The 15,128-nt window shown below is 41.7% G+C and overlaps 1 protein-coding gene across 3 annotated transcripts in view; it reads left to right on the top strand.

Annotated features, from left to right (window-relative positions):
* The window catches only part of DDR2 (discoidin domain receptor tyrosine kinase 2), a 150,673-nt gene that overhangs the window by 99,793 nt on the left and 35,752 nt on the right, over positions 1-15,128 (top strand). The gene's annotated exons all lie outside the window — the stretch shown is intronic.

Raw genomic sequence — 15,128 nt, 5'->3', positions numbered from 1 at the left:
TTTTCTATGGATAAAGCCTGGTTAATGTAAGAAATGATTTATCCTGGCATTGGAGAAGCCCTGGCTATCAGGGTAGGGCAGATCTACCTTGGGAAAGCAGTCCTTTAAATTCATTTGGCTTTCAGTAGGTTAGACCAATATTTAGGACTTTGTTGGGGCTTTTCTTATTGAGAAACTTGCTCACCAGTGATAGATAGCTATGCTTTTGGCATATGTGCTCAGGAAGAAAAATGCTGTTAGCCAGTGAGATCCCTGGTCTTGTTCAAGGGCTCTGGGATTTTGCTCCCTGGGAACATTCCGCCTGTGCAAAGCCCAGAGCCAGCCCTCTATCCCTGCTCCAAACTGAGGACTGGCTAAATGTGGCTGCAGGAGTTACAGGGCCTCTCAGATTCGCCCTTCTCTGAAGTCCTAGTCCTCTGTGCTCACAATCTCTTTGGAAAAACAGCTGCTTTTATATTCTGCTCATTTTTAACTTTTTTAACCTCAGGCAGCCAGCAGGTGCTTTCAAATAGATGCTTTATGAATTTTATCTATGTCTTCCAGATATGCTCAGGGGAAGCACTGGCTACTGCAAGCTACTCCATCCCACCTGGAAACAGAACTAAAAAGTTGCGTTGCCATTGTGATTCATGTTAACTCATTATCTTGTGCTCTTTGCGTTGGCTCCTGGGAAGTTCAGAGCCAAGTTTGAGAGGCCCATCACCAGCAAAGGTCTAGATCCACATGTAATATATTTCTGATATTCACCTTAGCTCTCTGGCTTATCTTATTGTCCCTATCCTCTTTACCATTAGCATACCTTTGTTTGTTCGTTTGTTTGTTTGTTTATTATCTTACACAATTTCAGAAGCCAATTCCAATCTTTGTTTTAGAATGAGTCAGAGTCAAAATACCTAAAAAATACATCACATCCAACCTTTGTTATTACTGTTCTAAGCTTTACTCTAAACCATACAAAGTACTTGATCTATGTTAACTCCTATTTCCTGACAGCATTCCTATAAACAAATATTATTATTACCATTAAGCTGAGAGGTTGAAAGTGAAGTAATCCTCCTAAGACCATAAAACCTCGAAATTGCTTAAGAAGAGTGAATGTAATATTTAGAACAAATAATCCCCTCTCTTCCTCTTTCCGGATGTCGTTCCTGGAGCCCAATTCTATTTCATGAAGCCCTTTGTATTCATTGTGTTAAATCTCTGTAACAACCGTCTTGGTCATATTATTAATTGATGAGGAGATTCGGGTTCAGAGAGGTATAGTAACTTGTCTTGGAGTCCCATGATCTGGAAGCAGTGGACTCCAGTTTTCAGCTTCCAGACCATGCCCTGGTTTTCTTCTCAATTCCTGGCCTTCATGGCGACCCTGCTGTCCCTTCAACTTACCTCCTCGTGGGAGAGAGAGACATACGATTTCACTGTGAAGCCTTCGCTGACTTTGTCAGCCCGGATAGAATATTTCTCGGTGGACTCTCACTTTATTACCCTGGAGTCCCATACAGCCTGGGGACCCCTCTTCTGCAATAACTGTTTCTGGGAAGTATTTTGGGCTTCTAGGAAAGCTGCAATTTGAAAGGACTAATCCTAAGGGGAATTTCAACTTCAGCAAAAAGGGTGTTGGCAAAATAGCCCCCTGTATCTTGAAGAACCCAGATAATCTTCCTTGAGTCCTAGCAGCATCCCATTGTGCAGATTTACCTGAATAGTGAGCCAGTCTGCAGTAGCCTCCAGTGTGGAGCTTGTGGCGAGCAGTGACCCAAGCAACAGCTTCTTTAATGGGGGACCATCTTGTCCTTTCTGGAATTGGAAGAATTCTATCAAGGTAGCCAAGGGTTGACGAAAGAGGAACCAGGGATCAGGAGACCTGAATGTCAGTCCTCATTACACTCTTAGCAGTACATCCTTGAGTAAGTCAGTTCACTTTGCGGGGTGGGGGGCTCAGAGTTTCTCATATTTAACATAGAGCCATTGGAAGGGTTGGTTCCTGAAGTTCCTTCCTGGGTTTAAAGTTTATGATTGCAGATGTTTTTTTAGACCATAGATTGCCTTGGGTCCCCTGGTTGACCCCAGTAACCCTGCTCCCAGTCAGTCTCATCTTCCCAGTGTCCAGCGAGGCCCAGGTGTCAGCTCACCATGCCCCAGGCCTCACATGTGCTCTGTGTGTGTGTGTGTGTGTGTGTGTGTGTGTGTTCCTGGAAGCGGCATATAGGACACTCATTGATGGGTAAGCCTGTGGTCTGGAGCTAGCAGTGAGATGGTAAACATCACGGAACAAGCAGCCCTTTCAGGCTTTCCACCTTGGCAGCATGGTGTGAAAATAATTCTTGGGAAGCTGGGGCCAGTGGCAGCTGCATCTCCTCAGCCTGCCTGCCAGGCACTACCACCACTCAGGACAGATCGAGCTCTGCCTGGGCATGTGGGCAGCCGGCGCTGGTAGTTTTCCACTCTGGGAAACTGGAAAGTGAATTGGCTTCTCTGGCCGGGAGATTGGCGGGTAGTGGAAGCATCAAGAACCACCAAGACAACTCAGCAGGCAAAATCAGGACACATTTGAGTGCTGCTGGATCTCTTGCTTCTCTTACTGTTCTCTGCCTTTTCATGCTCCCCTGTCTTTCATAATGTGGAGTACAGAGACAGATGGAGGGGCTCTGATAAAAAATGAAGTGGGCTTGGGGAAAGGCAAGGGGGACTGACATTTAGGACTTGGCATTCTGTGTCTTTGCTATTGGCTGGGATCCCTTCCACAGAAGGAGTTTACCAAAAATAGGCATACTCAATAGGAAAACCACAGTGGTACTGCTGAGAAGTGCCACGTTGGTTGCCCTGGGCCAAGGCTTATCCCGGTTCCAAAGACCCACTAGGATGCGAAAGGCCATCCAAGATCAGCTTGTCTATTTTCCTATGCCCTTTCTCTGAGGCCCCTGGGGATACTGATTCACTAAGAAACTTTGCCTAATGGCTGCTTTTCTGGCTCTTATCTCTGAATTCTCTATCCTTATCCTTATATTCTTTGGTCCCAACATCTAGACCTCCAGGCCCATTGCCATTGCCTAAAGAAGGTTTATGATACCAGTGGCTCAGAGCCTTGTTCTGGCATTGAGCTAGGGATCCTCATCAAGGCATATGGTGGGATTCCCACCTCTTTTCCTCATCTTCTGTGCTTCTTGTCACCAACACTTGGGATCCCTCCTTAGTACCGCTTGTTGGACAGTTATCCAGTGTCCATTGACTAATATCCTTGCCAGAGCTGCTCTTCCTCTCATGCAAATGGCCACAAAGCCCTTGAAACAGCATCCTTACTGCTTGCTGTTGTTTGGAGATGGTTGAGAAAGAATCATTTCTGGAGACATGAACCAGTCACAGCAGCTGTCCTCTAGAGTTCAACCCATGTGAATTCTCCTTCGTTCAGTCTTGCATCCATCCATCCACCCATCCACCCATCCATCCACCCACCCATCCACCCATCCATCCACCCACCCACCCATCCACCCATCCACCCATCCATCCACCCACCCACCCATCCACCCACCCATCCACCCACCCATCCACCCATCCATCCACCCATCCACCCATCTACCCACCCACCCATCCACCCATCCATCCATCCACCCACCCATCCACCCACCATCCACCCACCCACCCATCCACCCATCCATCCATCCACCCACCCATCCACCCATCCGTCCACCCACCCGTCCACCCACCCATGCACCCATCCATCCACCCACCCACCCATCCACCCACCCATCCATCCACCCATCCATCCACCCACCCACCCATCCACCCATCCATCCATCCATCCAACCATCTCTCCATCCCTGTACATTTTTGCTTACCTATTTATTTGCCAAATGTGTATTGAGCATCTAATGGGCACCATGTGCTGGCAGTTGCTAAGGAGGAGAAGGAAGAGTCTGACCTGGCTACTATTCTCAAAATTGCTTACAGCTTCAATAAGGAGGTAAACAGGCACTAGGGAACTAGAAAATATCTGGTGAGGATTACCTCAAAGAACACACTGACCGTCTCTGTTAAACCCTGTCATATTTTAGTGTTTTTCCATAGTTCTGTCATACCGTCTGAAATAGTACCTACTGATAAAAGCTGTGGTCAAATAGACAATTTGACAATAAGCAGGAACTTATTTGTTCAGTAAATTCATGAACACTAAATAAATTTACACTAAATACATACATTCATTAAATTAATATGTGAACGAAAAGATGGGTTGCCATAGATACGTAATGACCCCCAAAACCAAGGAAGTCTTATATGTCTACTGGCTAGTTAAAGATCACTGGTCAAGGCTACCTTCTGATCTCCCAGGTCTCTGTTTTTAAGCCCCATAATTATGAACAACAGAAAACTCCTCCTTTATTGCTTTTTTTTTAAGCAGATATGTACCGAGCCCTCAGTTAATGCCAGACACCCTGCTAGAAATTAGGGAAACAAGAGAGAGAAAGAAAGACAGGCTCCCTGGCCATATGCCACTTAACTGTTTAGTGGAGAGAACCAAACTAACCAAATAACTATTTGTATTACAAGTGTGAGGAACACTAAGAAGGGAACCAGTGCTTTATAAGAGTATGTACTTTCCCCAAGGGCTCAGAGGAATTCCCTGAGAGCTGGAGGATGAGAGGGAGTCAGCAGATAAGGGAGGGGAGGGGAAGAACATTCCAGATAAAGGAAACAGGACACACAGAGAGACCTTGAGGTCGGAAGGTACTTCGGGCATTTATGAAGTAGGGATGAGACCAGTGTGCTGGGATCTAGAGAGTGGAGATGTGGGGAGAGCCCAGGGTGAGGCTGGGGAGGTAGGCAGAGGTCCGATCCTGCAGACCTCATGGGCCACACGGTCCCAGAAAGTCCCTAAGGCTGTTGGAAGGTTCTTGTCAGAATAAGGTTTTAGGAAGCTCTCATGGGCTGCCATGTGGACACGGGCTGGCGGAGGAGACGGGAAGAAGAGCTAGATGGCATGAGAGAGGTTCGGCTGTGAGAAGACAAACAGGAGGACTCCCGAAATTTGCAGGAAGTAGGATTGTGGGATCTGCTAATAGACCTGATGACAGACTCCCAAAGGACAGGTTTACTTCTCACTCTTTGACTGCCTCCTCCCAGGAATAAATGTGTTGTCTGTCCTTCCTGTCCTGGTCCCCAGGTGTGCTGTGTCTCGGGGAGACCTGCCAGTTTTTGTCCTGGCGTTGCCACTGCTGTCTACCCGTGCTTGGGTGAGGGAAGGCCTGGAGGGGATAAGAAGTCGGGCACACCGACAGAGTTAAAATTGTGGTGGTTTTTTTTTTTTTTTTTTTTCCCCATGTGGAGAACTAAAGTCTCCTTTTGTACCCCAGTCCTTCTAGTTATGAAACTGGGGCTGCGTCTGAGTCCTCTGGAGGGCTGGTGACCGCATAGTTGGTTAGGCTCCCCCTCAGAGTGATTCTGTTAGGCTGGGGTGGGGAATGAGGCTTTGCATTTATAGCAAATTCCCAGGTGGGGGTGGGGCTGCTGGTCCCTGAGCAACTTGGAGGCTAGGCCCGAGCACAGTCATAGATAAGGGAGCAAAGAGCCTTGGGACAGGGGTGAGGGAGGGAGGGGGAGGGCAGGGGAAGTGGTACACCTCTGACACCCAACAGAGTACCCTAGGTGGGATCTCTGTCCCTCTTTCTCTTCCTTTCTTTGTTAACTCTGGAAAGTACCTACATAGTTACAGTCAGAACACAAAAGAGACAGGATTCCTGAACCCAGGAAGCATCGACACACGTTTCGTAATGATGGCTCAGCTACAAGCAGCTCTGTTAAACTCCCTGGTTGCTGTTCCCAGGATAAGCAGTACTTGGTGGAGAAGTTATTTGCAACAATATCATGACTCACCCCACGCGACCCTCTTTCCCCATTTCTGGTTTACTTTAGATGTTCCGAGAAACAGAAGTTCGTCCTACACTTGTGGCCCAGGGACTGGAGATGCATGAGAGTCAGGAGTGAGAGCCCAGTGGGACTGTGAATGTGGATGTCTCTGGACTTCGGAGTGACCCCAGAAAGTTACCATGTGTCCAGGCTGGAAGGGACTTGGGAGCAGTGATTCCTTAGCCTGAACGCACAGCAGGATCACCTGGGAAATTTTTTAGATCTGCAGGTTCCTGGGCAGTTTCAGATGTCCCGAAGTCTCTAAGACGGGGTTCTTACCGGATGTTCTACAACCTTCCCAAGCAAGTCTAGAGCGAGTGGTTGGTCCATGGATCGGCTTTTGGGAACCCCTGCCTTGGAAAACATCTGATGCAGCCCTTGCTTTTCACATGAAAAAACTGAGGCCCAGAAAAGATGTGAACTTTGCTCAGATCCTGGAGTGGATTTGAAATCTTCTTTATTTTCAGAGGTTGTATAGCTGAGAGGGCAGTCTTTAGAGTCAGATTCTAAAAGTGACTTAGTATCTTCTCAATGAATTGGGCAGGTTTTTAAAAAGATTTATTTATTTTTTTTTTTGGGGGGGGAGCATGAGCAGGAGGAGCAAGGAAGAGGGAGAGAGAATTCCAAGCAGACTCTACGCTCAGCACAGACCCTACATGGGGCTTGATCTCATGACCCTGAGATCACGACCTGAGCCGAAACTAAAAGTTGGTCTCTCAACCAACTGTGCCACGCAGGCACCCCCTTGGGCCATTGTTTAAACTCTTACCCATAGCTGGGTAATTGGTGAGAAATATGAAGTAATAAGTGAGAAAATACCACACTGTTTGACACTTGATGAATGCTTTTATTTTATCTTATTTTATTTAAATTCAGTTAATTAACATATAAGGTATTATTGGTTTCAGAGGTAGAGGCCAGTGATTCATCAGTCTTACATAACACCCAGTGCTCATTACATCGAGTGTCCTCCTTGATGCCCATCCCCCCAGTTACCCTCCCCCTTTCCCCCACGAATGCTTTTAAATGGATGCTATTATTACTGTACTTCATCAAATGTAAGACACTCCTGACTGTACCATGTCTCACTGTTTTGTGTAGCTCTAAGAAAAAAACCCCAGACAGTTGAGCTCTGACTCACCATTTGCTTGTAAGATGCATTCCGATTTCGGATATGTTAACGTGAAAAATAATAGGAAATGCAGTCTTTCACTTCTCTTTCCTCAACCTGCACAGATTATTCCCATCACTAAATTAAATACTTTGATGCGGGAAAGAGAAGCATACTCAGTGTGTTTGCAGAACAGCAAGGAAGCTAGAGTGGCTAGACGGCGGTGATGGGTGTGCTGAATGGGGGTCCAGGACGGCTGAAGACCAACTCTGCGGGTTCCTGGAGACCACACATGGCATTCTGAATATCATTTTGAGTGAAGTGGGAAATTCCTGGAGGGTGATGAGCAGAAGAGTTACATGGTCTGACTTACATTTTCACAGATACATTAGGCAAGGTGGAGAAAAGGAAGTCTGGCAGGGTGGGGAGATTATTGTTCTATTCCTGTTGATAGGAGGTAGTGGTTTGACCTAGAGTGGTAGCAGTGTAAGTGGGGAGTAAATGGGCTATGGGAACTTTTTAGGGTGGCTAACAGGATTTCTCATCAGCTGATGGGGTGGATATGGAGTATGAAAAGAGTCAAGGATGGCCTCAAGATTTTTGGCTCAAGTAATTGGCAGAATGGAGTTGTTTGAAATGGAATAGTCTGGGAGGGGGTGAGGTTTGCAGGGAGACATATTTTACTCAATTTTATCCTTATTCCTAATCCATATTATCTCTTTTTTTCAATCAATATTATGAGCATCTTTTGTCTCCCCAGATGTGCAGTGAGAAATAAAATTGAAGAAGATATTATCCCCCTTTTTCCCTCCAAGAAGTTTGCCATCTGAGGGGGACATCAGACTTTCACACAAATAATTATATGACAAAGTACTATGTACCTAAGGCTACAAAACAGATATTAAAAATGTTGGAAATTGGAGGAAGGAGAATTTAACCAAAATTGGTACTATTCTTTCCCAAAACCATTTGGTTTAGCTTTGTCCAAGTTTGTTACAGGGCAATGGGACAATGCTGGATAATAATTTAAGCTAGTCTATCCACTTTGGGTGTGTGACCTCTGTGCTGATCTGAAACAACCAAGAAGACCTTTTTCTTGTTTTCCTGTCCCTTTTCCATGAAACATCCGCCCTCTAAGAGTCACTGGGCTCACTGTCTTCCTCCACTCAGGGCTCTGCTCAAAGTACCTCATCTGAGAGGCCTTCCTTATCTCTTTATGGAAAAGTGCACTTATTTCCTTTCCACATTTGTTTTTCTTCACAGCACTTACCATCTTCTCTCATCTTACATTTGCCTGTTGTCTGTTTCCCCACACTAGAATGCAAACTCTGACACAAGGCACTTGTTTTGTTTATGGCTATATTCCCATAGTGGTCTAAAAAATCACTGAATGAATTAATGAATGAATAAATGAATGAATGAGAATAGGAACTCAAGGATTGCATGGACTCGAAACGTAATAAGCAAATATGCAGAATGTCATGCTGGGGATGGAGATAGGACTGGATTCATGAACAAAGCTTTGGTTTCAGAAAGGAGGGACAAACTCTCTTACTAATCTGCAAGACTCTGCCTCGGCTTGACGTGTTGGGAGGAACAGCCTGCATCATGTTGTGGCTGTGGTAAAAGCAGAGTGGGAGATGGACCATGAGAGATTATGGACTCTGAAAAACAATCTGAGCGTTTTGAAGGGGCGGGGGATGGGAGGTTGGGTGAGCCTGGTGGTGGGTATTATGGAGGGCACGTATTGCATGGAGCACTGGGTGTGGTGCATAAACAATGAATTCTGGTATACTGAAAAGAAATTTAAAAAATAAAAATTTAAAAAAGCAGAGGGGGACTGTCTAGTACATTGGGACTCATTTTGGATTTGGACTGCTTAATAGGTGTGGGACTTTAACTGGTTTGTTTCCTCGTGTAAAATCTGAGAATAATAACACAGACCCTGTCTACCATGTAGGGTTATTGTAGGGGTCAACAGGTAGAAATAATGGGACACAACTTTGAAAACTGTGAAGAGCTGTATTTTAGGAGTCAAGATAGCAATTGGGGGCACCAGGACATGAATGATAGCCAAAGGAGCAGGGCTTTCCTGCCTTGGCTAGCCAAGCTCCCTCCAGAAAGTCCTTGAGGGAATTATACACATAGAGAACAATAACAAAGGGAAAACAAAGGTCTAGTTTATTAGTAGCTGGCTTGTGTCCCAAATGCCAATGTAAGTGTTCTGGCAAACTGGACTGGGTCATGTGGCATGTGGGATAAAGGTGTCCAGAAACTTCTCCTTGCCATTAAGTCACTGATACTGAGAGGCACTAAGTACCAGGGTTAAAACACTTAGCATAGGCTTTGAATCAGGGTATGGCCTTCACGGCATGGAGGGGTGGACCACAAGAGAGGGCACACCCTGTGAGTGATTTCTGAAATGTTGGTTGACCTCACTCACTGGTAATTTTGGCTTCACTGGTGTCCTGTATCAATATTTCCTCATCCTTACTCCTCCCTTCAATTTCACATTCCAGAGGGTTTAGAATTTGAGAATTTGATGCTTCATTCCTGAACAGCCCAGAATTACCCTTGAGATTCAGGCATAATTATTATTTGTAGAACCTGTCACCTCAGATGGAGAAATTATACATCTGACCAGATTAGACAAAATGATACTAGATCCCACGTTCCTCCCTTGACTCAAATTTGACTTGGAAAATGCAGTGGACAGGAACCCTAAAAGTGTTTCAGTGGGTAGATGGTCATGACTCTTGCCAAAGCAGCTGTATATGGTTTTGCTTCATCATACTGTTTCTGAAAGTATCAAATGACATCATGGATGTTGTACATTGTCAAAGGCTCTTTCTGCATCTATTGAAATGATCAGACGGTTTTTATCCTTTCTCTTATTGATGCAATATAGCGTGTTGATTGTATTGCGGATATTAAACCACCCTTGCATCCTGGGAATAAATCCCATATGATTGTGGTGTGTGATTTTTAAAAGTATATTGTTGGATTACATTTGCTAATATTTTGTTGGGGATTTTGCATCTATGTTCATGAGAGAGTATATTCATGAGAAATATTGGTCTGTAGTTCTCCTTTTTTGTGGTGTCCTTATCCAGTTTTGGTGTCAGGATGATTCCTTCCTCTTGTGTTTTTTGAAATAGTTTAAGAAGAATATGTATTAACTCTTCTTTAAATGTTTGGTAGAATTTTCCTGTGAAACCATCTTTTGTACTGATTGGACCTCATTGTTGGTGATTGGTCTGTTCAAATTTTCTGTTTCTTCCTGCTTTACTTTTGGTAGTTTACATCTTTCTAGGAATTTATCCATTTCTTCTAAGTTGTTCTATTTTTTTTCTAAGTTGTTCATTTTTTTGGCATATGGCTTTTTATAATCTGTTACACGTGTTTGTATTGAGGAAGTTCCTTTCTTTTTCTTTTTTTTAAAGAGCAAGCAAGAGACAACAGGGGAGTGGGAGCAGAGGGAGAGAGAGAGAGAAAGAGAGAGAGACTCTTTTTTAAAAATTACTTATTTATTTGATATAGAGAGAGAGAATACAAGTAAGCAAAAGGAAGGCAGAGAAAGAGGGGGACACAGGCTCCCTGCTGAGCAATGTGGGGCTCAATCCCAGGACCCTGAGATCATGACCTGAGCCAAAGGCAGTGGCTTAACCCACTGAGCCACCTAGGCACCCCGAGAGAGAGAGAGACTTAAGAAAACTCCATACTTAGCGTGGAGTCTAACTCGGGGCTGGATCTCACAACCTTGAGCCCATGACCTGAGCCAAAATCAAGACTCAGATGCTTAACGACTGAGCCATCCAGGTACCCTGAGGAAGTTCCTTTCTATTTCTAGCTTGCTGACAATGTTTATCAGGAAATGATGTTTGATTTTATCAAATGCTTTTCTGTATCTATTGAAGTGATGCTACAGTTTCACTTTTTAGGTTTGTGATGAATTTCTCTGAAAGATTTGTGAACGTCAAACCAACCTTGCATTCCTAGAATAAACTCCACTTCATCATGATGTATTATCCTTTCTATATATTTTTGATTCAATTTACTAAAAGTTTGTTTAGAGTTTTTGCATCTATGTTGATGACGGTTATTAATCTATAGTTTTCTTATAATGTTTCTGTTTGGTTTTTATATAAGAGTAATGCTAATTTCATAGAATGAATGAGGAAATATCCCCTCTGATTTTCTGGAAGAGTTTGTTAGTGCTTGCTATTTTTTTCTTTCTGAAATATTCGGTAGAATTCAACAGTAAAATCATCTTGTCCTAGAGGGTTTTTTTGTAGGAAGGTTATTGACCATTATTTAATTTTTTTAGAACATACAGGGATATTCTGGTTATCTATTTCCTTATAAGTGAGATTTGGTAGTTTGTATTTTCTTTTTTTTTTTTAAGATTTTATTTATTTATTTGACAGACAGAGATCACGAGTAGGCAGAGAGGCAGGCAGAGAGAGAGGAAGGGAAGCAGGCTCCCTGCTGAGCAGAGAGCCTGACTCGGGGCTTGATCCCAGGACCCTGGGATTATGACCTGAGCTGAAGGCAGAGGCCTTAACCCACTGAGGCACCCAGAGGCCCCGGTAGTTTGTATTTTCAAGAAATTTGACTATTTTATCTAAGTTGTTGAAATTGTTGCCATAAAACTGCTTACAGTTTTAACTGTATATTTTTAACATCTATAGTATCTGTTCCTCGGTAACTTCTCACATTCTCGATATTTGTAGTGTATTCTTTTTTCTTTCCCAATCAGTCTGGCTTGAAATTCTTTTTTGCTTTTTCTTTTTAAATCTTGTCAAAGAACCAACTTTTGTTTTTAAGGAACTTTTCTGTTTTCTATTTCATTGATTTCTACTAATATATCTATTATTTTCTTTTTGTAATTACATTGTATTTTTTTGTTGTTGTTCTACTTTTTCTAGTTTCTAAAGGTGAAAACTGAGGTCATAGTTTAAAGATCTTTCTTCCTTTCTAATGTAGGCTTTTACTATGGTAATTTTCCCTATAAGTACTTCTCAAGTGGTATCCACAAATTTTGTTATGTTCTATTTTCTTTATCTTATAGTACAGAATACTTTCTAGTTTCCCTTTTGGTTTCCCATTTGACCCATGGCGTATTCAGAAGAGTTCTATTTAGTTTGCAAATATTTGGGGATTTTCCAGATATTTTTCCATTATTTATTTTTCTAAATAGTAATTACTTTGTGACAGAAAACATACTTTGTATGACTTGAATATTTAAAATTTATTGCAGCTTGTTTTATGATTCAGAATATGGTCTATCTTGGTAAATATTGCATATGCACTTTAAAAGAATGTATTCTCTGTTCTTGGGTTGAGTTCTATAAATGTCAGTTATATAAAACTAGTGGATAATGTTGTTCCAATCTTCAATATCCTTACCGATTTTTCTGTTCACTTATTTTCCACTTATCGGGATGTAAGTATTGAAATCTCCATATATAATTGTGGTTTTGTTCAATTTTCCCTGCAGTCTTTTTTTTTTCTTGCTTCATTTGTTGTAAAGTTCTGTTATGTGCATATTTAGGACTGTCATGTGTTCTTGATGAACTAACACCGTTATCATTGTGAAATACCATCTTTATTCTGTTAAAATCTGCTATGTCTGGTATTAATATATAACAACTCAAGCTTTTTTTTAAAATAAAGTTTTTATGGTATATCTTTTTCATCCTTTTACTTGTAATTTGTCTGTGGTTTTCTGCTTTCTTTTCAATGAATTGTATTTTTTTATTCCATTTTATCTCTTGTTGATTTACTAGCTATAAATCTTTTTGAAAACATTATTTTAGGAGCACCTGGGTGACTCACTTGGTTAAGCATCTGCATTTGGCTCAGGCCATAATCTGGGGATCCTGGGATTGAGCCCCACATCAGGCTTCATGCTCAGCAGGGAACCGGCTTCTCTCTTTCCATCTGCCTGCTGCTCTCCCTGCTTATGCACTCTCCCTCACTCAGTCAAATAAATAAAAATCTTAAAAAAAAAAAAAGAAAATGCTATTTTACACTTGCTTTTGGATTTGTCATATACATCTTTAATTAAATAAAGTCTATCTCTAAGTGATATTATATATCTTCATATAGTATAAAAATCTTCCAACAAGATAACTTCCATTTTCCCCTTTTCAGCCCTATGCTATTGTTTACATGCATTTTATTTTTGTATATATTGTAAACCCCACAGTATATTGTTACTGTTTCTGTTTAAATAGTCAATTACCACTTAAAGAGATGTAAATAACATGAAAACCCATCTTATATGTTTACTATATAATTACTGTTTCCCGTGGGACATTTGCTGTCATTTTTATTTTTGGTCCTCTTTTCATAATGTGTTCTTTTACTCTGGCTGCTTAAAAACTTTTCTCCTTATCACCTGTTTTAAGCAGTTGGATTATGATGTACTCTAGTGTAATTTTCTTCATGTTTCTCATGCTTCAGGTCATTGAACATCTTGGGTTTACACTTTCATCAAATTTGAAAAAAATTTCCACCATGTTTTATTTAAATACTTTGTTTTCCTCTCTCCTCTTCTTTAAGAGGTCCATTTACATGTGTATGAGGATATTTGAAATTGTTCCAGAACTTACTAACGTTCTGGTTTTTTGTTGCTTGATTGATTATTTGATTGATTTCTGTCATTGTTTCATTTTGGATAATTTCTATATCTGTCTTTAAGTTCACCAATCTTTTCTTTAATGTGTGATCTTCCTTTAATGTTATCCAGTGTCTTTTCTCACACAGTCAAGTTTCTTCTCTAGAAATTTGGTTTATATCCTTTCTATATCACCTATAGCTTTCCTTATTTTTGTTGTTGTTGTTATTATTTTTATTTAAGTATAATTAACATTCAGTGTTATATTAGTTTCAGGTGTGCAATATAATGATCAAATATTTCGACATTTCTCAGTTCTCAAGATTAACTGTACTCTTGATTCTCTTTATCTGTTTCACCCATCTTCACCATGTACCTTTCCTCTGGCAACCACCACTTTGTTCTCTGTATTTAAGAGACTGGGTTTTTTTGTTTCTTTCTCTCTTTCTCTGTTTTTGTTGTTTGTTCATTTGTTTTGTTTCTTAAACTCCACATGTGAGTGAAATTATATCGTATTTGCCTTTTCCCTGACTTATTTCTCTTAGCACTGTACACTGTAGGTCCGTCCATGTTGCTGCAAGTAGCAAGATCTTCTTATTTCATGATGACCAATATTCCGTGTGTGTGTGTGTGTGTGTGTGTGTGTGTACCACTTCTTCCTTATCCATTCATCTGTCGTTGGGCACTTTGGCTGCTTTCATATCTTGTCTGTAAGTAATGCTGCAGTAAACATACGTATGCATATATCTCTTCAAATTAGCATTTGTGTATTCTTTTGGTAAATACCTAGTAGTGGATCATACGGTAATTCTTTTTTTAAATTTTTTGAGGAACCTCCAAACTGTTTCCCACGGTGGCTGACCTCGTATTTTTGGACATGTACAATATAGTTATAACTGTTTGAATAGTCTTCTTCTTAAACTCTAACTTCTATATAAGTTCTGAATCAGTTTCAGTTGATTGATTTTTTTCTCACTAAAAGTTCTATTTTTCTGCTTCTTTACATGCCTGCTATTTTTAAAATTGCATTGTACATATTTACACTAAAAATGATTCGTTATTTATCTGAAATTTAAGTTTAGCTAGGAATCCTGTATTTCCCTGGCAGCCCTAGATCCCTGTGGCCTCTTCAAACTCTTCTCTTTGTCTCCTTGATTTGGGGAATCCTCTAGACTGGGCCTGAGTTCTCACTCACTGTGCTGCAACCTGACTCTGTCACAGCAGTAAGCTGGTGCCACTGTAGGACTCATGTTCTTTGTCCCCAGTCTCTCAGGGATGTCGTTGTATTGAAACCCAGTCTTTTGGATACTTTGTCCATTTTTTGGTTGTTTTACCCAGGAGAGTAAGTCTGGTTCCTGTTACTCTGTCTTGGCTGAAGGTAAGAGTCTCTCTCCAGAGGTTATTATTATTAGCCAGAGGCCAAAACATGGTGCTGATGAGGGCCAAAGCTGTGTGTTTAGTCCCTTCATAGGAGAGTTTGTTGGCTTCACACCA

Source organism: Mustela erminea, chromosome 17 (assembly GCF_009829155.1).
Source record: "Mustela erminea isolate mMusErm1 chromosome 17, mMusErm1.Pri, whole genome shotgun sequence".
In the NCBI taxonomy this organism is placed as follows: domain Eukaryota; kingdom Metazoa; phylum Chordata; class Mammalia; order Carnivora; family Mustelidae; genus Mustela; species Mustela erminea.
This window is presented reverse-complemented; position numbering and strand designations above follow the sequence as displayed.